The sequence below is a fragment of the Equus przewalskii genome, chromosome 10, assembly GCF_037783145.1.
Source record: "Equus przewalskii isolate Varuska chromosome 10, EquPr2, whole genome shotgun sequence".
In the NCBI taxonomy this organism is placed as follows: domain Eukaryota; kingdom Metazoa; phylum Chordata; class Mammalia; order Perissodactyla; family Equidae; genus Equus; species Equus przewalskii.
The window spans coordinates 45,923,320-45,945,284 of record NC_091840.1 but is presented as its reverse complement, the minus strand read 5'-3'; the positions used below and the strand labels follow the sequence as shown (position 1 = coordinate 45,945,284).

Here is a 21,965-nt window from a genome sequence, read left to right as displayed (position 1 = left end):
GCAGCGGAGCGGGCAAACATAACCACTCAGCCACGGGGCCAGCCCCTAGAATTTTCACTTCTAAGAATTTTTCCTATTGAAAATATCTATTTGCTGCTGCAAGAAGATGGTGAATAAAGTCTAGACAGGAAAAAAACAAGAGATGACCACCAAAGGAAAGGAAGGAAGAGAAACTGCATGAAGGAATTGTCACTTATAAAGTAGCATCCGTGTCAGTTATCCATTGCTGCATTATAAACCACTTACCTGGCTTGTTCCGTCTTGCCTGGAGTCATTCATCTGTCTGTAGTCATCTGGGGTCTTAATTGGGGCTGGATGGTCTAAGATGGCCTCACTCACATGTCTGGCAATTCCAGTTGGATATAGGCAGGCTGCTGGCTGGGCATCCTTAGTCCTCCTGCATATGGCCTCTTTATTGAGCTAGCTCAGGCTAGTTCTCATCTCAGTCTCAGGGTTACAGCCACAGCCAAAGGGGGGTCAGCTCTTTTGTGAAAGCTCCTTTCAAGCCTCTGCTTGAGTCGCATTTGCTAATGTCCCATTGGCCAAGCCCAGATTCAAGGAGTGAAGGAATAATCCCCACCCTTTGATGGGAGGTTCAAAGTCACATTGCAAAGTTACTTGCATATAGAGATGGGAAAAATTATTATAGCCATCTTTGTACACAAATGACAACTCCTACCATCCATTCAATATATTTTTATTTGGTAAGTGTCATGTGCTGTGTACTAGGTCCTAAGTATAATGAGGGAACCGGCACATTTTTTGTCCTCAAGGAGAGATGATTTAGCGAAGAATACACAGACAGCTACATTAACATCACAATCCAGTGCAATGGGAGCCACAACAAAGTTTAAAGGATACTATGCAAGTAGGTGGAAGGCCACATGATTCACACTGGGTGAGGGACATCGGAAGGCTGCCTGGAGGAAGTGATGCGGAAGAAAATCGTGAGGTCCTCTCCACTTTGCCTTCTCAATGGGTAGAAAGGGAGGGGGAGGAAGAGAGGAACACTGAGAAGTGAAGCTAAAGAACTAGCAATTTCAATCAGCTTTCAACCATCAACCATTCTCCTTTTACACATTAAGCACGGAATCACAAAATCAAGATGGAAGCCTGAAGTCAAGCAGAACAAAAGAAATATGTCAAGGCCATTTTTCCTGAGGCTCCCCAGTCTCTCGAAGTCTCATCAGATTACCTTCTCCATAAAAGATCCTTTGTCTAAGTGATTTTTCCCAGATGGAGGTTGTGGACAGAGTAGCTACTGCTTACAGCTTTGGTCTGGAGCACAGTCTTTTCCATTCATTCTCAGAGATGCCACCTGTCACAAATTTCTGGAAGAAGCCCATGATCAGCACCACAGCCAAAATGCCCTAAAGCACAAGAGAAGAATAGGGTTGAAAATGTAACAGTGGTACAAAGTGTATGGTCAGTGCTCAATAAGTGATTGCTGAATTTTTATAAAATGTCTGGAAGGAAGGATACGTACTTAATAGTTATCTGTGTTTACCTCTGGTCTAATCACCAGCATTTAGGGTGAGAGGGAACTTTCATGATTTCCTATATTTACTTCCATAATGTTTGAATATTTTACAATCAGCAGATAATACTGCTAGTACTACAAGTTTAAAACTTTTGAAAAAAGAGCCAAAGGTCTGAGACATTTCCATCTGATACTACTGCTACTACCAATATCAATAAGTCTTAGCAAATACCTGGTATGTGCTTAGCATTTTATTAGCATTTAACATATAACTGACTGTGAGTTAGGAACAATCATGTTTCTTGTTTTACAGATTAGGAAACTGAGACTCAGCTAGGTGACATGATTTGCCCAAGATGACACGCTAAGAAATGTCAGGGGCCGGCTCAGTGGCGCAGTGGTTAAGTGCGCACGTTCTGCTTTGGTGGCCTGGGGTTCGCGAGTTCAGATCCCGGGTACGGACATGGCACTGCTTGGCAAGCCATGCTGTGGCAGGTGTCCCACATATAAAGTAGAGGAAGATGGGCATGGATGTTAGCTCAGGGCCAGTCTTCCTCAGCAAAAAAAAGGAGGAGGATTGGCAGCAGATGTTACCTCAGGGCTAATCTTTCTCAAAAAAGAAAAGAAAAAGAAATGTCAGAGTAAGAGCCGACTCTGGGCTGTTTGGTTTGAGAGTCATAATTGCTACATTATAATTATATCAAAATGCCGCTATCAGCAGGGGAAATCTGAGAGTAAGGCCCATGCAGCAAGTACAATTTCTTCAAAGCTTCATATTTTACCCTTAAACTTCATTGTAAGTTACTTTCTGTCTCATAATATATGTACATTTGTATAAAAATAAAAGCATGCAAATTGTTTCTCATCAAGTCAAATGAATGCTCCAGGAAGATGCCCTGTCTAGCCTGGGGCTTCATGTGTCCTGGGCACACCACTGTGTATGTCCAGAGGACTGTTTGCCCAGGTTGAGAAACACAGACAAAATCAGTTCTCCAAGTCTCCAGCGTTCTCTGGTAGATCAACTAGGTCAGAATGTTTTCCTAAGATCCTGGAAGAGAGGAAACATCAGTACTTCTGGTCTCTACCCAGGTTCCAGTGATAAATTTCCTCTTAAGTAAGACACACCAAATAACCTGTCTGGTGACAGCTGGCAGGTTGCCGGCCTGGGTGTGACATTCCTCAGGCGGGCCCCACCTGTCTCAGACTTGGTCAACTCCTCCTCACAGCCCACAGCCCACTTTCTAGGAATTCACACACAATGAGTGCTGCGATGATGCAGTTCAATCCTACACACAGTTGTTAAATGATTAGTAAGCACAAAAGTTCATCCACGCAAAAAATTGGAAATAGTGGCAACGGTTGCACAACATTGCGGGTGTAATTAAAGCCACTGAATTGCACACCTAGAAATAGTTAAAATGGCAAATTTTGTGCTATATATTTTACCACAACAACAACAACAACAACAAAAAACAAATTTATCCACAGGTAAACAATATGTGGTCCCAGCCTTAAGGATATTTTGGGGTTGGGGGATGGTAACTGTGTTCCAGGTGGATGAAAATAGCCTCAGGGATAGCAAGTCTAATCCCATAATCCCTCACTGAAACCCCTTCAATGGCTCCCCATTACCCTTGGGATAAAGACCAAAAGCCTTAACAGGCTTGTGATTCCCTATGTGGTCATCTTTCCAACCTCATTTTGTGCTACTTCCCTCCTTGCTTATTCTGTCCCAGCCACCCTGCCCTTCCTTCTTGTCCTTTCAATATGTCAAGCTCCTTTCTACTTCAGGGCCTTTGCATGGGATTTTCCCTTTGTTTGAAAACCTTTTCCATCCTACTCTATTCTTGGTTAACTCAATCCAAGCATCATTCCCTCAGAGAAGCTCTCCAGTATGGGTCAGATTTCATGTTGTATATGCTGATAGAACCACATATATTCCTGTTATAGCTGAAAATCACAGAAAAATTCCGAATAACAGTGGCTTAAACAAAACCAAAGTTCATTCCTCTCTCACATTCAGAAGCCCTGGGCTCTGTGGTGTCTAGGACCCAGGCTTCTTCTATCTTGTTGCTCCAGTACACATGGCTTTCATTCCCAAGGTTACCGCCTGGTCCAAGACAACAGCTGGAGCTCCAGTCAACATGTCCACATTCCTACACACAAGAAGAAGAAAGAGGGGAAAAGGGCAAGCCTCCTCCCTTTAAAGATATTTTCTGGAAGTACATACCACTTCTGCTTACATCCCATTGGTCAGAGTTTACCATATGGCATGTCTAGTTGCAGGAAGGCTGGTAAATGTAGTCCTTATTCCAGGTAACCATCTGGAAATGGAAAGTTCTATTACTCATAAGGAAGGGGACAATGGACATTGAGGGACTACTAGAACCCCTGCCACAACAGCACTTATCTTATTTTGTAATCATCCATTCATTTAAGGTGATGATTCAACTCAAGTCTTTCTCCCTCACTGGAGTATAAGCTCCACGAGAGTTGGTCCTTGTCTGTTTTTGTTTATCACTGTATCCCCTGTGCCTAGCTTGGTGCGTGGTGCATAGTAGGCATTCCATAAATATTTGTGGACCAAATATGGAAAGGAGTCTTAGTCAGCTAGGGTTGCTATAACAAAATACCATAGACTGGGTGGCTTAAACAAAAGGAATTGATTTCTCACAGTTTTAGAGGCTGGGAAGTCCAAGATCCAGGCGCCAGCAGATTCGGCGTCTGGTCTCAGTCTGCCTCCTGGTTCATAGACGGCCATCTTCAAAATGTAATCTCACATTGTAGAAAGGGCAAGGATATCTCTGGAATCTCTTTTATAAGGGCGCTAATCTCCTTCATGAGAGCTTCACCCTCATGACCTAATCACCTCCCAAAGGTCTTACTTCCTAATGCCATCACCTTGGGGGTTAGGATTCAACATATGAATTTCAGGGAGACTCAAACATTCAGACCATAGCAGGGGACTTGGTGCCATTTGGGTGGGTCTAAAGCTATAACCTTTCCTGGCAAGAGTTAACAAAAATAGATAACATTTACTGAGTGCCTACTATGTGCTGGACATTGTCACTTAATCCTCAGAACTGCCCTAGAAGGGACATTTCAGTGTTATCCCGTTTGTTTAGAGGAGGAAGCTTCGTTTGAAAAGGTTAATGCCTTTCTCAAGGTCACATTGCTGGGAAGAGGCACAGTGAGGACTTGAACCAGGCTCTGGCTCTGAAGTTGGAGCCATTAACCATTACTCAAGTCTGTTTCAAGACTAGGCTGCAAGGTGATGAAATCCATCTCCCCTAGTCCTGCCTACCCAGTCCCAAGCTGGGTCAGTGTCCCCCAGTGCAGCCTTGACACCTCAAGCCAATCAGCCTAATTCAACCCACAGTCTTCCATTATAACTAAACCACTGCCATACTGGGAAAGACTAGGAGAGGAGAGGGAAAAAACATCGGTGCACACACCCATCAGGATGGTTACTGTTTTAAAAAACCCACAAAAACCAGAAGTAATAAGTATTGGCAAGGATGTGGAAAAATTGGGACCCTTGTGCATTGCTGGTGGGAATATAAAATGATGCACCCACTGTGGAAAACAATATGGCCATTCCTCAGAAAAAGAAACACAGAACTAAACATAAAAAATTAAACCATATGATTCAGCAATTCCACTTCTGGGTAAATACTCAAAAGAAGTGAAAGCAGGACTGGAAAAGATATTTGTATATGTGTTTTTAGCAGCATTATTCACAATAGCCAAAAGGTGGAAGTAACCCAAGTGTCCACCAAAAGATGAATGGGTAAACAAAATATGGTATATGTTTATAATGGGATATTCTTCAGTCTTAAAAAGGAAGGAAATTCTGACACATGCTACAACATGAATGTACCTTGAAAACATTATGCTAAGTGAAATGTGAGACACGAAAGGGCAGATATTGTGTGATTCCACTTACATGAGGTTCCTAGAGTAGTCAAATTCATAGAAACAGAAAGTAGAATGGTGATTTCCAGGAGCTGAGGGGGAGTGGAGAATGAGGAGTTATGTTAAATAGGCACAGAGCTTCCGTTTTGCAAGAGGAAAAAGTTCTGGAGATGGATGGTGGTGACGGTTGCACAAGAATGTGAATGTACTTAATGCCAGTGAACTGTACAATTACAAATGGTGAAAATGGGGCCCAGCCCAGTAGCATGGTGATTAAGTTTGGCACGTTCTGCTCTGGTGGCTCAGGGTTGTGGGTTCGTATCCTGGGTGCAGACCTACACCACTCGTCAGCCACACTGTGGCAGTGACCCACATGTAAAGTAAAGGAAGATTGGCAACAGATGTTAGCTCAGGGCTAAACTCCCTCTGCAAAAAAAACCCCCCAAAAAACCCCCACAACAGTTAAATGGTAAATCTGTTATTTTAATTTTACCACACACACATAGAAAAAAATCATGTTTCCCAGTGGGACTCCTGGGCTGGGCTTCTAGGGGGCAAGAAAGTGGAGAAGCAGGAAGAGGAGATTTGCTCATGCCCTTGTCCCGTCTTCCTTAGACAGTCTGTCTCCAGCGAGGTTGGGTGGGGAGGAGGGCCTGGACCATCTAGGGTGGACGTTGTGAATCTTCCTGGACCCTGAATTCTTTGGCAGGGAGACCAAGTGAACACCAGGTCCTGTGTGTCTCCTGTACCTCTCCCACCTCCAACTGCAGCTGGCACACCGCTGGGCCCCCTTGGCACATGCTGGGCCAAGGTAATTAATTGACAGAACCACACCCTGGGCTCTTTCCCTCTACACTCCTGGCACCATCCTCTGGCCTTAGGGTTCCTCCCAAGAGTGACTGTCCTGCCGCTTCATCAGCCCCACAACTCAATTTTCTTGTTGGAAAAGTTCTCTGCCATGTGGCTGCTCAAGGAAGATGAGACTGTCAGAGCCAAAGGGATGTGTGGGGGAGTCCTTTCCCGCCCTCTTAGTCATTCAGCCTGCATGGGCGAGGCGTCCCATCCTGGTCACCATGCCTGACAAAAATGTGGCCCAACCAGGATGAGACTGGGAAGCAGGGATCCACCTGACATCACCGGGAGAAGAGAAAACCAAAGTAGTGCCACACCTGTTTCCTGGTCATCGAAAGGAATTTTTTAAAAATTCCATTAAAAATTTTGTCTCTAATAAAATAATAGATACAGAGTTTTTTAAAAGCTAAAAAGTTAAACAGAAGAAAAAGGCTTAAAGGAAAAACAGGAACTCTCTGCTCCCCCACTCCCACCCCAAGTCCAGCTCCTCAGCTCCAACCACTTTTAACTCCTTTTTAGCTGTTTCTTCTGGTATTTACACCCATATCTCTAATAACAAGCTTACACTGGTAATTCTTAAAATTTCATTTGCTTGTATTACCCATGAGCTTCCTATTATAGACTTGGAGGATTTGACTCGTACTTTACTTTTTTTTTTTTTTAAAGATTTTATTTTTCCCCGAAAGTTCCCCAGTACATAGTTGTGTATTTTTAGTTGTGGGTCCTTCTAGTTGTGGCATATGGGACGCCACCCCAGCGTGGCTGGATGAGTGGTGCTACGTTCGCACACCCAGGATTGGAACTGGCGAAACCCTGGGCCTCTGAAGCGGAGCGCGCGAACTCAACCACTCGGCCACAGGGCTGGCCCCTCATACTTCACTTTTTACCCTCCCTTCTCAATGTGTTTTCACACAACTTTGGTTAACTAATACTTCGTGCCTTCGTTACTGTGACTATGTAAATATCAATGACGACAGAGTCAAAGACATTTCCCTTTTGTTTTCCCTGGGGTGAATTTCCTCCTTTTTCCAAGTGCTCAGCTTTGTTTGGCTCTCTTGAGGCTTCCTACACCCTCCGAGGACTCTGTAAATGCCTCTCAATCCAATTTCTTGTGCAAACTTGTCAGATAATCCCTCATTCCATTTTTCCCTTGTGCAGCCCCTCCCCCGACCTGGACAGGTTGCTCTCCAGCCTCTGCAAGGCTCCCTTCCCGAGGCTTTCCTTTACCGACCTCCTGGGAATTCTGAAGACAATTGTTTTATAACTATTTGTTTATGACTTTGAAAGGCCAACATGTTCATTGTAGAAAAATTAAAAAGGCACAAGAAAGAAAATAAAGGTGACACATAATTCTTATACCTAAACATAACCATTAACATTTTAGTATATATCTTTCTAATCTTTTTCCACTTATCAACATCCATCAAAGAGGGGGAAATGCTATCTAGGAAACAAAAGCCACAACAGTTATATTTCTGCCCCTGGGAGAATAGCATGATTCCTATCTGAACAGTGATTCTTCTGTGGAGGAAAATAGCTTGTTGGGCCCCATGAGTCCGTGAATATCAAAATATTAAACCCTGCAGAACGTGGTTTAAAAACACAAGGAGAGAAATGTTTTTGAAAAAAATAAAGAGAGCAATAAAATGCTCTGCTGGGAGGAAGTGGTAGGAATTAAGGCATTGAAAAAAATTAAATTAAAAAACCTAAGAAATTGAAAAAACTGGTAGTTTGAGAGAGAAAAGTCTACAGCCACATTGTCTAATATAGTAGGCACTAGCCACATGACACTATTTAGATTTAATATGATTAAAAATTCAGGGGGCCGGCCTGGTGGTATAGTGGTTAAGTTTGTGCGCTCTGCTTCAGCGGCCCGGGCTTCGCCAGTTCACATCCCACATGTGGACCTAGCACCACTTATCAAGCCATGTTGTGCCAGGCATCTCATGTATAAAGTGGAGGAAGACGGGCACAGATATTAGCTCAGGGCCAATCTTCCTCAGCAAAAAAGAGGAGGATGGCAGCAGATGTTAGCTGACGGCTAATATTCCTCAAAAAAAAAAAAAAAAACCAGTTCCTCAATTGCACTAGCCACATTTCAAGTACTCTATAGACACCTGTGGCTAGCACCTAACATATTGGACAGCACAGAATAGAGCGTTTCTGTCATTGCAGAAAGCTCTATTGGATTGCACTGGTGGCTAACAAAGATCAAAAACTTGTGATGTATGGCCACATTAAGTTCATAGCAGTAAAGCATAATGAGTAAAATGGTAGTCTCTAGAACCAGATGCCTGAGTTCAAACCCTGCTCTGCCACTTGCTATCCATATGACTTTGGACAACTTATTGTTTGGGCCTCACTTTCCTCATCTGTAAAGTGGAGATAATGATAGTAACTACCTTATAGGTCATTATAAAGATCAAATAATTAACACCTATAAAGTGCTTAGGAAAGTACCTGACATATAGGAAGTACTTAATAAATACTACTCTGATTTGCCTGTTAGTTATTAACAAATGAAATTGAGGATTTTGAAATAAAAATCCAGGTTTCTGGCTTTTTTTTTCCTTCTGCAAGGCCTGGCCACCCTGGCTTGCATTCCTGCAACATTACAATTGGCCAGAATGGAGTAGCGTCTGCCCAGTTAAGATGGAACACAGACTCTCCAGTTGCCCACAAGTTCTTTTTGGGGGACTGGTGCATCAGCCCCACTTAAAAGAATCAGGCATCTTTCTCTAATTTGTGCAAAGGCACAGTGTAGACTAGTGGGCAGTCCTGGGGGAGGTGGCAACCACATGGACATCAAGAAAGGCCTTGAGGAGGGAGAGTGGCAGATGATTATCTAGGGCACTGATATCTAACGTTCAATTTTAAGCTGTAACCCATACTGTAGTGTTGTGATTCTGTACGTTAAATTTTCAGTAAAGTTTGCTGCACACAGAGTTTGAGGTTAAAGGTACAGTATTTTTGGTGAAATGAAGGAATGAGGTAGTCCAGCAGGGAACAAAAATGGTGGTGAGGGAGCAGCCCAGTGGCGTAGTGGTTAAGTTCGGCACACTCTGCTTTGGCAGTCTGGAGTTCGCTGGTTCAGGTCCCAGGCACAGACCTACACCACTCTTCAGAAGCCATGCTGTGGTGGCAACCCACATACAAAATAGAGGAAGAATTGGCACAGAGGTTGGCTCAGGGCCAATCTTCCTCACCCCACCCCCAAAAAAATGGTGATGAAAACAGAGTCAAGACTGAGAATTTTGCAGTGTCCAGAAGAACAATGAGCCCTTTGAAAAATCTTAGGAGCTTTTCTGAGGGTGGGCACCAGAGTATGTGGAACAGATGCTGGAGTCATTCTATTTGAATAATCAGGAAAGCATGACTCTCTAAGGCTGGAAATATTGGCAACCTCCCAAGGCAGACATCTGGGTTATAGACTCTTGCACATTGAGGAGGGGGAGCAGAGAATCAGACCATTTGCAACTTTGTAATTTCCTTTACTTCTTAATGTATCCTGAATGTCTTTCCATGTCATTATTCTTTTACATCAGTGATTCTCAAGGAGGGGAGAGGTCATATCAGAATCAAGCCACACGGGTGTATCAGTCAGGGATCAGGTGAGGAAATGAAATCACTTCCGGAGTTTAAAACCAAAATGGATTCAACACAAAGATCAAGCGACGACCGAACTCCTGGAAGGGCAGGAGGAGCAAGGTTTGCTTTCACGAATGACTCCCAGAACCCTCCCAGGTGAGCCATTCCCTCTGTCACCTCCAAGGAGGTTGAGTTTCAGGACATACTCTTCTAGCTCTGATCCAGGTACCAGAAATCTGGGACCAGGAGACTGCTGCCACCACCCCAACCTGGACACTGGAATGTGGAATTCTGCTACTTGATTCCTCCACAATTTCTTCTCAACATCCTTGAACCCGGAGACGGGACATTGGTATCTCGTAGCTTTGCTTGCCAGAAGCAAACAGCCAAAAGCAACAAGAATGGGGCCGGCCCTGTGGCCAAGTGATTAAGTTCTCACGCTCTGCTTTGGGGGCCCAGGGTTTCACCGGTTTGGATCCTGGGCGTAGACATGGCACCACTCATCAAGCCATGCTGAGGCGGCATCCCACATGCCACAACTGGAAGGACCCACAACTAAAAATATACAACTATGTACCAGGGGGCTTTGGGGAGAAAAAGGAAAAATAAAATCTTAAAAACAACAACAACAACAACAACAACAACAAGAATATGGCATGACCTTCGCCTCACTTCCACTTTTCAAATCTCACAGAAATGCATCTAAGTGGCAGGACCTAATTTGCACCTAGAATTCTAGCTGCATGCAGTCTGGAAAGTGTAGCTTTCCACGAGAAGGACCACTGGAGTAAATGCTGAGTGGCCATCAACCATATTCAGCACACAGATTCTAGTATGTCACCACTAGGAAATCATCATTGTCCCTGTTCTGGGCAGAGCTATTTTTGCCCTCCCTGCTAGCCATGTCCCCATCTTCTAATAATAGTCCCCTGGTTTTCCTTTGGAGAACCACCTCTCCCACCTACAATCCATATGGTTGGGTGAAGCTGACCCTAGACCCCAGTCCCAGGGGAGGGCACATGTCCTAGCCTTGGGCAACTAGTGTACTCCATCTCTGCTCTTATTGAGTGTGCAATCCCTCGGAGAATACGTGAAGGGATGTGATATCATATCCCTGGAGACATCAGGAAGAGAAGGGACAGCCATATATCTTGGACTGTTGAGACATTTACCAACCTAGAAGCCAGAGACAGAAGACTGATTTATTGTCACTTTCTGCTCTAAGATTTGACAACTGTCTGGCCTGGGAGATGCAAGTGAGCAACTCATGCACAGATATCTTTCAGAATTTCAAACTATCTACAAAGAAGACAATCCTGATTTCATATATTCCGCCTTTTAATTAAATGAAGCATTAGGCCAAAGGCTCAATATTTTGTTTGGAAAATAGAGTCCCCATAACACCTTTAGGTTCAGCCTAACCTTTCCCCCAACACACACACACACACACACTTCTAGCTCTTCTTCTCACTTTCCCTTACTCTCTTCTTCCCAGGTTGGGATCTCTATTCTTCAGCATCAACATCCACAAAAGCTGGTTCACTCATCTTTCCAGGAATTGAAAACAAGAACACTCAGGTAAGAGAAAGAGGGAAGAGAGGCAGAGAATAGTAATCTGCTTAAGAAGTTCTAGGTGACTATGTGTACCTAGAGGCACAAACCTGCCTTCCATGCTGTTCAGCCCTGTTTGGCTGAGGACCTGCGTAGTTTGTAAGGGAAACATCCATAAATGAGACCAGAAGTCTGGCTCCAAACTTAGCTAAGTGACCCTGGGTAATCATTCTGGGCCTGCTTCTCATTTATAAAATAAATGGGTTGCAGTCATTTGTCTTTTAATTTTAATGGGTTATAGTCATATATTAAGTCAGTGTTGATTTGAGGGTAAGATGACGCAAGGCACAAGACACTTTGCTTTAGAAATACTCTGTTTGTGAAGAAGACAAACAGTATTATATTAACGCAAGAGCTCTGAGCTAGGAGTCAGAAAACCTGGGGTCTGGTACTTGCAGCCTAAACTGAGTATCACTGGGCAAGTCTCTTGGCTTCTCTGTGCTATAAAGGGAGAGGCTGGGAGCAGATGATGTCCCATGGCCTTTCCAGCTCTGGGGTCCTATAGCAGCCCATGATCCACAATCACCAAGAAGGTATCAGCCCTAATGTTTTCCTGAGAAAGTAAATAAGAAAGGAAAGTGAATGCCCTCAGTGGGTGTAGGGGCCGCGCCTGAGAGGTTTGATGGCCTCCTGCATTCATGTGAGCCTTCTCTGCCATTTGTCTCCCACCACAGTCCCAATGTCCAGGTTTAAGGGTGGAGCTGGCATGTCCGACGCCTGAAGCTGGCTGAATGAGCAGGACCTTGAGTTCTGCTGAGTCCTCCCATGGCTGGAGTCCAAAGATTGAAGACCAGACTTTCCCAGCAGCTTATCAGGGCCCATTAACAGCCCAGCCCAGGTGACTACTTGGCAGTGGACTTTGGTTGATCTATTAAGTGCCTCAGAAGTGTCACTTTGGCTGGCACCCTCGTCCCTGCCAGACCTGATGCAGCAGGGGACTTGTGACTTCCAACTCTGGCTGCAGTGAAGGTCAGTAAAGGGCAACCGTCCCTGGAAATTTTCCAGGCTGAGCCGCACTTCAGAGAGGTGTCACAAGGGGCAAGGCCCTCTTTTGAAAAGAACATGGACTAAGGAAGCCATTAAGGTAGGAATAGAATAGGGGCTGCAGGAGGAAGCAGAGGCAGTAAGGGGCGTGGGAATGAGAGTGGGGAGTTCTGGAGGTACCCACAAAGGAAGAGGAGGGCTCAAGCTGAGTGAAGTGAAAAGAGGCATGGAATCCAAGAAATCTATTTCAGTGCAGGTCGATTTTTATGTGAATAACAGATTACAACGTATAAAATAACATTCCAGGTAGTCTAATTACATATGCTACCTTTCAGTGTTTCTTTTCCTCTGATTTAAAAAGTAATGTAATATAAGATTTAAAAAGTATGGAAAAGAATAACTAAGAAAAGAGAAATCAGCCATAATCCCACCACCAAGTGATAACCACTATTAACATGTTGGTGTGTCTCCTTCTGGTCTTTTATGCATATGTACACAATATAATTTTTAAAGGGATAAAAACTGTATATGCTTTTTTCTAATCTGCTGTTTTCACTGACCACTATATCATGAATATTTTTTTCTTCTCAGTCAGTATTGATTCTCGTCATCATTTTTATTTTTTTATTTTCATTATTTTTTTTTTTTTTTTGAGGAAGACTAGCCCTGAGCTAACATCTGCCAATCCTCCTCTTTTTTCTAAGGAAGACCGGCCCTGAACTAACATCCGTGCCCATCTTCCTCTACTTTATATGTGGGATGCCTGCCACAGCATGGCTTGACAAGCAATGCCATGTCCCCACCCGGGATTCGAACTGGCGAACCCTGGGCCGCCGAAGCGGAATGTGCACATTTAATCGCTACGTCACTGGGCCGCCCCTTGTCATCATTTTTAATGACTGCATGATATTTGATCGTATGGATGTACTACTTTTTATTGAATAATCCTTTATCATTACATATTTAAATCATGCCTATTTTAACTATTATAAACATGCTTCTTTGAACCTTCTGGTACATACATCCTTGCACATCGTCCCAATTATTTCCTTCAGATAAATTCCAAAAAGTGAAAGTGCTGGGTCAAAGTGTGTTATACAAGTTGACATATTGACAAATATCCCTGCATTAAGATTGTACCAATTTATTTTCTACCACCAGTGTCTGACGCTTGATCACCCATGAGTTAACAGCTTTGGCACTCTTTGTATTAAGACCATGGCTGTCCATCTCTTCTTTAACATCAAAATTATACAAATTTTATCCTTTGACTCAGTAATTGCACTTCTGGGAAAATATTTAAAGAAAATAACTAAATTATACACTCATAAAGGGTTTATGACAATAGATAGGTAGATATATAGTTAGATGATAGATTTTGGGGTGGGGTGGGGGCTGTCTGGGTAAGCCAACTGCTTTGGACAATCATCATTGCTCCTGTGGATTGTCAAGGGCACTCTCTTAATTGTGTCAGGGCCTTCTCTTCATCTTTGCTCTCTGAGAAAGTGGGGGCAGGTGATTATTTCTAGCTCCTTGGATGGTGCCACTGTTGTTTGATGGGTGGACCACTGCTTATACCACTCTCTCCACCCTCAGCCTCCAGAACCTCCCCTTACATTCCTCAATGATGTCAGGCTTTGGCTCATACACAGTTGTCTGCCCCACCCTGTCTGTCAAAAGTCGCTGGTGACAATGTGCTCAAGTATTTTTGCAGCATTATTTATGAGGGAGGACAATAATTTGACATGATAACTGATGTATTCTTTCCCTTTCTCAAAATCCCTTTTAATCCAAGACCACCATCCCTCCTTTTGGGTTGTGAGACCTGAGACCACCTAGAGAAGTTGCTAGCACAGAACCAGAGAAGAAAGTCAACAAAATCTCAGCTTTTAAACTCACAGGATATGTGCTCAAGTGTAAGAATGAACAATGTAGGAAGAGACATGTCAAAAAGATAGTCAGAAACAATTTTCACCACCTCTACTCCAGAGAAGATAAGACTTATTAGAGACAGAAGATAGGTGGGGAGTTGAAGAGAAAGCAAAATGGCAGACCTGTGCACCTGGCCCCATCTGAAGTTCAATAAAACCCCTTTAACTAGGGGTTGAAAAGGCCTTGATTCCTGGGCAAGGCTAGGCAGGCAAAAAGCCTCAAAGGCAAATCTCCCACCACGATGGTGCAGATACTATGGAGTAGAAATGACAGCTTGGCATGTCTAGGCTTGACAGCAGAAACAGATTCTCCCAGCCTCTACACTCTACTCCTGTAGTGGGAGTGGGAAGGAATCTCCTGGCTGAGGTGGGAGGATGCCACACGGACAGACGAGGATGTGGCTACACATCAGAAGATTGTCAGCATAGACGAGGGACCCTTCTCAACTCCCACGTGCACACCACCACCACTGCCACCTTTCTACTCCCTCCTGTCCCAGTCTGAGCCAGACAGGGATGGCTCACTTGCTATAGTTGGAACAGGAGGCCACCAGGGGACAAAGCAGATGGAGATCAAGAAGAGGTTGTCCCCTTCCCATTTACTCCTTGGCGACATTTGCGTAACTCCCTCAGCATCAGAGAGGTGAAATGCTGGGGAGAGCAGAAAGAGTCTGATTATTACTGAGTTTACCTGGAAGTGACTTGGTTATGTTTTCTGCTTCTAGAGACCTGGGGCTTAAGAAATTCACTTCATTTATAGAAAAATAAAGGAAGTTATATTTTTCCACATCTGAATTCATACAACTGTGAAAGTCGAATCTCCTTTTAAAGTAGTGAAAAATTGGAAAAACCAGAGCATCCAACAAGAGGGAAACAGTTGCAGGGTTATGCAATCATTTGATGTTTACAAATACTATTCAATAATATAAAAATGTTTATGAGAGAGAGGGAGGGTGGGGAAAAAAATGTTTATGATATAATGTTAAGTGAAAAAGCAGGATATAAAAATATACAACCTTTTTGGTTACAACAATGTTTAAAAAAAAAAAGCCTAAAGGATATGGTTGAAATAAAATTTGGGAAGGAAATGTACAAAAATATTAAGTGGTTGTCTTTGGGTGGGAACGCCGTGGGTAATTTTGGGGTAATTTTTTTCTTCTTTCTACTTTTCCTTAATTCTCCTCCAGGAGCACATTTTTCTTTATAATGAAATTTATATGTTTAAATATGTATGTGTGTGTATTATTTTAAGCATGGCTTGATCTATGTCTTAGAGCTTTGAAGAGGTTGGAGAAAAGGAAGAAGATAAAAGGGATTTTCCAGGCCCTGTTTAACTCTGTCCTGCTGAGTGACTGAGTTGGTCAGCAGTTGTCTCCTTCTTGCCTGGTAAGTAAATGTTGGGTGATGTCATGGACGGAATGAGCCAAGAAATGATGGCTCAGAATGATGAATAGGAGCCTCTGTTCATGAGAAATACAGGAAAACTCATATAGTTTAAAATGTATGCCAGTGGTTCTCAAAGTAGCCAGTCCTGGCAGTCTAGTGGTTAAGATTCGGGGCTCTGGTGGCTGGCCTCGCAGCCTAGTTGGTTAAGTTCGGCACACTCCACTTCGACAGTCTGGGTTCAGCTCCCCGGCGGGGACCTATGCCACTCATCGGCAACTGTGCTGAGGCAGCAACCCACATACAAAATAGAGGAAGATTGGCACAGATGTTAGCTCAGGGCAAATCTTCCTCAGAAGAAAAAAAAAAAAGAAGAAGATTCAGGGCTCTCACCACTGTGCCCTTGGTTAGTTTCCTGGCCAGGGAGCCACACCACCTGTTGGTTGTCATATTGCTGTGATGCTAAAAGCTATGCCACTGGTGTTTCAAATACCAGTCACCCATGATGGACAGGTTTCAGTGGAGCTTCCAGACTAATACAGACTAGGAAGAAGGACCTAGCCACCCCCTTCCAAAAAATTGGCCATGAAAATCCTATGAATAGCAGGGGAGCATTGTCTGACATAGTGCTGAAAGATGATAGGATGGTGCAAAAAGACCAAGCAGGGTTCTGCTCTGCTGTACACAAGGTCACTAGGAGTTGGAATCAACTCGATGGCTCTAACGAAAAAAGGTTCTCGAAGTGTGATCTTCAGATCAGCAGTCACAGGAGTGCTTATTAGAAACGCAACTTCTCTGGCCCCAACCAGACCTACTGAATCACAGCTCTGGGGATGGGGCTCAGGAACGTGTACTCTAACAAGCCCTCCAAGGAATTCTGATGCCTGCTAAAGTTTGAGAATTTTTTTTTTTAGTTTAATTTATTTTTTAAGGTTAAATTTTTAATATGGTACATTTGGAGAACCACTTTTTTAATGAATAATCACCGAAGAGCTCGCTGAGGGATACTCAGTGCGGTAGATATAAGCCCTGAGGCTGAAAGGAGCTAAGAGAGTGCGTATCATCACCATTACCATCACCGTTACCTCTGTGCACATTGAATACGACTTTAAGATGGGTTATTTAACTTGATCCTCAATAGAAGCCTTTGAAATAGGTCAAGGAAGTTATTCACACTTTACAGATTAAAAAAACCTCAAGATCAGAAAGATCAAATGATTTGCCCAAGATCACACAACTAATAACAACTGATAAATTATATTGAACTTTTCCAATGGGCCACATCTTCTTGATAATAGATCAATAATATATCAACAGCTAATATATATGATCTCACTAAACCTTACACAGATCTTATAAGGTGAGTACTACTATCATATCTTCATTTTATACACAGAGAAACTGAGGCACAGAAAGACTAAGTAACTTACTCTTGGACACACAGCTTGAAAGAAAAGCTGCAGTTCAAAGCTGGGAAGTGTGACTCCGAAGCCTGTGTGCATAACCACTTGGCTATCGAGCGAAGCACGTAACTGCTTCACCTTCCCTTGAATCTTCCTTCAGCGTCTCTGACTCCTGGGCCAGGTGTGTGCGTTTGGCTACGTGCAAAGGGCCCTGGCTTCTGCAGGACATCCACATCATCAATATTAGAGGTAACAAGAACTGACACCAGCTTCAGTTGGTCCTCATGGGCTCCAGCTCATGCTGATGAGTTCCTGCTGATTCTTGCTTTCCGTTATTTTATACCCACTTTTCCTTCCCAGTTGGCTACTCTGTGGACTTCAAGCTCTAGCTTCAGATGTGAAAACAACAGTCTTCCAGAAACTGCTTAACCAGCTTCCACAATTACGTAAGATAAAATCCCCGTAATAAATACATACAGCCAGTCTCTACTTTGCATGGTAATGCAAGACTCTACAAATGACTCCGCACGCTGAAACCACACAATGCAGTCTTAATCAACGAGGGAAAAAAATCAACGAGAAAAAGCATGATTGTTCTGTGATCTTTAAATATTTTGGTCAAAATATTAAAAACTCTCTACTGTCAGTTATAAGCATACAGGAAAATGAAAAAAGAAAAGGAAAATTCATATTTATTTAGTACACTGTTATTTAAAACATTAGAACCATTGACAATTAAAATGTTTTATTTCTTTGTAAAGAACTTACCAAAAGAGCTTGCCTTCTTCTCATCATATGACTGGTACAGAACAAGCATCTTTTCTATGGCTTGGTGAACTGTCATACCTCTTTCTAAGTCTGGATCAGCTTCCAACATTTTATCCTTTGAGCTTTCAGTGTCATGAAATATCTTCGAGAGTTCCCGTGCCATGAAGTTTTTTTACCAGCATCATTTCTTCTGGGACATCTTCATCCTCTTTGCCACAACTACCTGTCTTAACTAATTCTTGGAATCTGCATGCAAATTTCACCGCAGTGTCCTTATCTGCAGCAGCAGTCTCACCAGTTTAGCTTAACATTAATCAATTCATGCTAATTTCTCAAATGATGAAACCAGCAATTACTGGCAGTAAAAGGTTCTTCGTAAATGTACTTGTAATTATCATTTTCTTTCAATGTGGCTATCAGCTTCAATGCTTTGACATGAATGGTAGCCAAACTGATTTTTTAAAACAATTATTGAGCTGGCCCCATGGCCTACTGGTTAAATTCGATGTGCTCCACTTTGGCAGCCCAGGTTCAGTTCCTGGGCATGGACCTATGCCACTCATCAGTGGCCATGTTGTGGCAGCGACCCACATAAAAAATAGAGGCACAGATGTTAGCTCAGGGCCAATCTTCCTCAGCAAAATAATAATAATAATAATAAATAAAAAATTCTTCAATCCAAATTACAAGTAAATGCTTCATTTCAACTATAAGTGGCTTTTTGTTTCTAGTGCAATTTAAACTAAAAGATGTTAAAGTAACTTTACCTTGTTTTTTCAAATTCATCAAATTTTTCAATATGATTCATACTATAGTTTCATACAGGTCTAAGTCTTTTCATATCTTTGCTTTGTTGTCATCATCTTCAAATCTTCTAATTACTCCAATTTCACTTCTAACATTTTTAGTTTTCATTTCTTTGCTTCAGTTTCATCTGTTTTGGCCAATTCTCTCTTTTGATTTTCTATTTTTGTAAAATATCACATGGGTTTATCACTGGAAGACAAAGAGGAAACACAACTATATACTTTGCTGTCTGTCAGTGAATTGAGTAACAGATACACAATGACCAATCACCAACAGACTTTGTAAGAGGTGACCTGATTAGTCACTTATCGTGAATGTGCATCTGTTCTTCACATGGTCATTTGTGGACTAAATTGCTAGTAGTGAAATTTTTACTTTATGCAATTACTCACAGGTAATGTACTGTGGTAACTGAAATTAGAACTGTGTTGTTAGGGGACTGGTATTATTTAATTAAAGCATGGTAACTGAAATTCATGCATATTGGAACTGTGCAGAGTAAGGACTGGCTGTATGTTTGTGTGTGTGTGTGTGTTTGTGTGTGTGTGTGTAACCTTGGCTACAATCTCATAAGTGTATTGTTCCTCCTCAGCAGTCTCAGCAAAATCCCAAGGTAGAGTAGGGATTATCTAGAAGAGATTTGTGAATGTAGTTTTTGTCTAACAGAGTAAAACTCCAATAATAATAAGATTAATAGGAGACTCACAAAATTTTTAAATACTTATATTGACAGAACAGTGCCAGCTTGGATTGAAAGGGACTGAGACTGTACAAAATGAAAACAGGCCTGTGGCCCCCCAAACTTCTACTAGCAGTAAGAAAGCTGAGAAAACTATTCAGCTGAAAATACACTTAACTTTCATGGATGAAAGATTATTTAGTGGGCAGAACAAGAGCTCAGTGGGTGGAGCCAAGAGTCATGAAGAATTATTCCCTGGCCTTAAGTCCTAATGAAGGAACTACCAACATGTGCCCAACTGGACTTCAGAACTTCTATGGACCATTGACTCCAGAGTGTCTCCTATTTTCCCCCTTTTTGAATGGCAGGGTCTACGGCAGTTATCCTATGCCATTGTATGTTAAATGTGTGGAAGACGGATAACTTATCTCTTTACTTAACAGGTTCCCCAACCAAGAGGCACTGTACTTGAGAAACCAGATCCAGGGAGCTTTATCTACACTTGGATCTGATTTAGATGATGGCATTCTGGACTTTGATCTCATGCTGTAACAGGTCAAGACTTTTGGGGATCATGGGAAGGTGGATGTATTTTGCATGTGCAAGAAATGTAAATAATTTGTGACCGGACGGCAGATGGCAGTGGCTTTCTGATATATCCCAAAAATCTTTGATTACTCCTTTCGAAAGGTGGAGACTAATTTCCCTTGCCTTGAGGGAGTTAGTGACTTGCTTCTCATTAATACATATAGTGAAAGTGATGATATGTGACTTCTGAGAATAGATCATAAAAGACATTGAAGTTTCCTCTTTGCCTTCTCTTTTGGATTATTCACTCTGGGGGAAGCCCAGCTGCCATGTTATGCTGAGGACACTCAGCAGCCCTATGGAAAGATCTATATGGCAAGCAACTGAAGGCTTCTGCCAACAGCCATGTGAGTGAGATATCACCGAAGTAGATTCTTCAGACCCTGTCTAGCTTTAGATGACTGTAGCCTCCATTGATGTCTTGACTGCAACCTATGAAAAACCATGAGCCAGACCACCCAACTAAGTTCCTCCCAAATTCCCAACCCACAGAAACTGTGTAAGACAATAAATGTTTATTGTTGTTTAAGCCATTAAGTTTGGGGTAATTTGTTATGCAGCAATAGATAGCAATCAGTAATTACGATCAGACTAAATATTCCAATTAAAAATAAAAGATTCTCACTGGATAAAAAAAGAGAAGCATATGCTTCTTATAACAGGTACACATTAAATATAAGGAAGCAGAAAGGATGGAAGTAAAATAATGCAAAAAGGTACACCATGCACTCAACAACAACAAAAAACCAAACCACCCAATTAAAACATGGGCAAAGGACTTGAATAGACATTTTTTCCGAATAAAAGATACAAATGGCAAACAAGCACATGAAAATATGCTCAACATCATAATCATTATGGAAATGGAAATCAAACCCACAATGAGATTCCACCTTACACCCATCAGAATGACTACTATTAAAAAAACCCCCAGAAAATGACAAGTGCTGGCAAGGATGTGGAGAAATGGAAACTTTTGTGCATTTTTGGTGGGAATGTAAAATGCTAGAAAGCAGTATGGTGGTTCCTCAAAAACTTACATACAGAATTACTATACGAGCCAGCAATTCTATTTCTGGGCATATAACCCAAAGATTTGAAAGCAGGGTCTCAAAGAGATATTTGTACATCCATGTTCATAGCAGTGTTATCCACAGTAGCCAAAAGGTGGGAGCAACTAAAGTGTTTATCAGCTGATGAATGGATAAGCAAAATGTGGTATACACATAGAATGGAATATTATTCAGCATTAAAAAGGAAGAAATTCATCTTATGGATGAATCTGGAAGACATTATGCTAGGTGAGAGAAATCAGTCACAAAAGGACAAATACTGTATGATACCTCTTATATGAGGTACCTACAATAGTCAAGTTCATAGAAACAAAGTAGAATGGTGGTTGTCAGAGGCTGGAAGGAGGAATAATTGGGATTTAATGGGAATAGAGTTTCAGTTTACGAGATGAAAAGATTTCTGGAGATTGGTTGTACAACAATGTGAATGTACTTAATGCCGTCCAATTGTACCCTTAAAAGTGGTTAAGATGGTAAATTTTATGTTATGTGTGTTTTACCACAATAAAAAATAGAAAATTTGTAAAAGGAGAAAAGCAAATGAAAGTCATAAAAAGACCATTAAAGACAAAAAATGGAAAATGCCTTTAATTGTTATCTATTTAATTTGCTAATTTGATCACATACTTAATTTAAATATTTTTTAAAGAAACTGAACTTGTGCACGCATCTTGAAAACAAAAGAGGTGGGGGATACACCATGCAATTGCTAACAATAACAACAAAAAACCTGGAATGGCTATCTTAATATCAGACAAAGTAGACTTTAAGGCCAAAAGCATCACTAGAGGTAAATAAGGATATTTCATAATAATAAAATATTTAACTATCTGGACAATATAATAATTCTAAGTGTTAATGCTTTTAATAATATAGTCTCAAAATAGAGCAAGCAAAAATTAA

At 42.0% G+C, this 21,965-nt stretch overlaps 2 long non-coding RNA genes across 2 annotated transcripts in view; one reads left to right on the top strand and one right to left on the bottom strand.

Moving 5' to 3' along the window:
* LOC139074125 (uncharacterized) overlaps positions 1 to 21,965 on the bottom strand; it is a 42,492-nt gene that overhangs the window by 9,468 nt on the left and 11,059 nt on the right. Inside the window, exons 2-3 of the long non-coding RNA XR_011523583.1 lie at positions 3,711 to 3,804; positions 1,196 to 1,370 (exon numbers count right to left, since the gene is read on the bottom strand). This is a non-coding gene — a long non-coding RNA (uncharacterized lncRNA). The remainder of the gene's footprint in view (positions 1 to 1,195; positions 1,371 to 3,710; positions 3,805 to 21,965) is intronic.
* LOC139074126 (uncharacterized) lies at positions 12,338 to 20,518 on the top strand. The gene is made up of 3 exons (XR_011523584.1): positions 12,338 to 12,530; positions 15,636 to 15,747; positions 19,845 to 20,518. It is a non-coding gene; the product is annotated as an uncharacterized lncRNA (long non-coding RNA).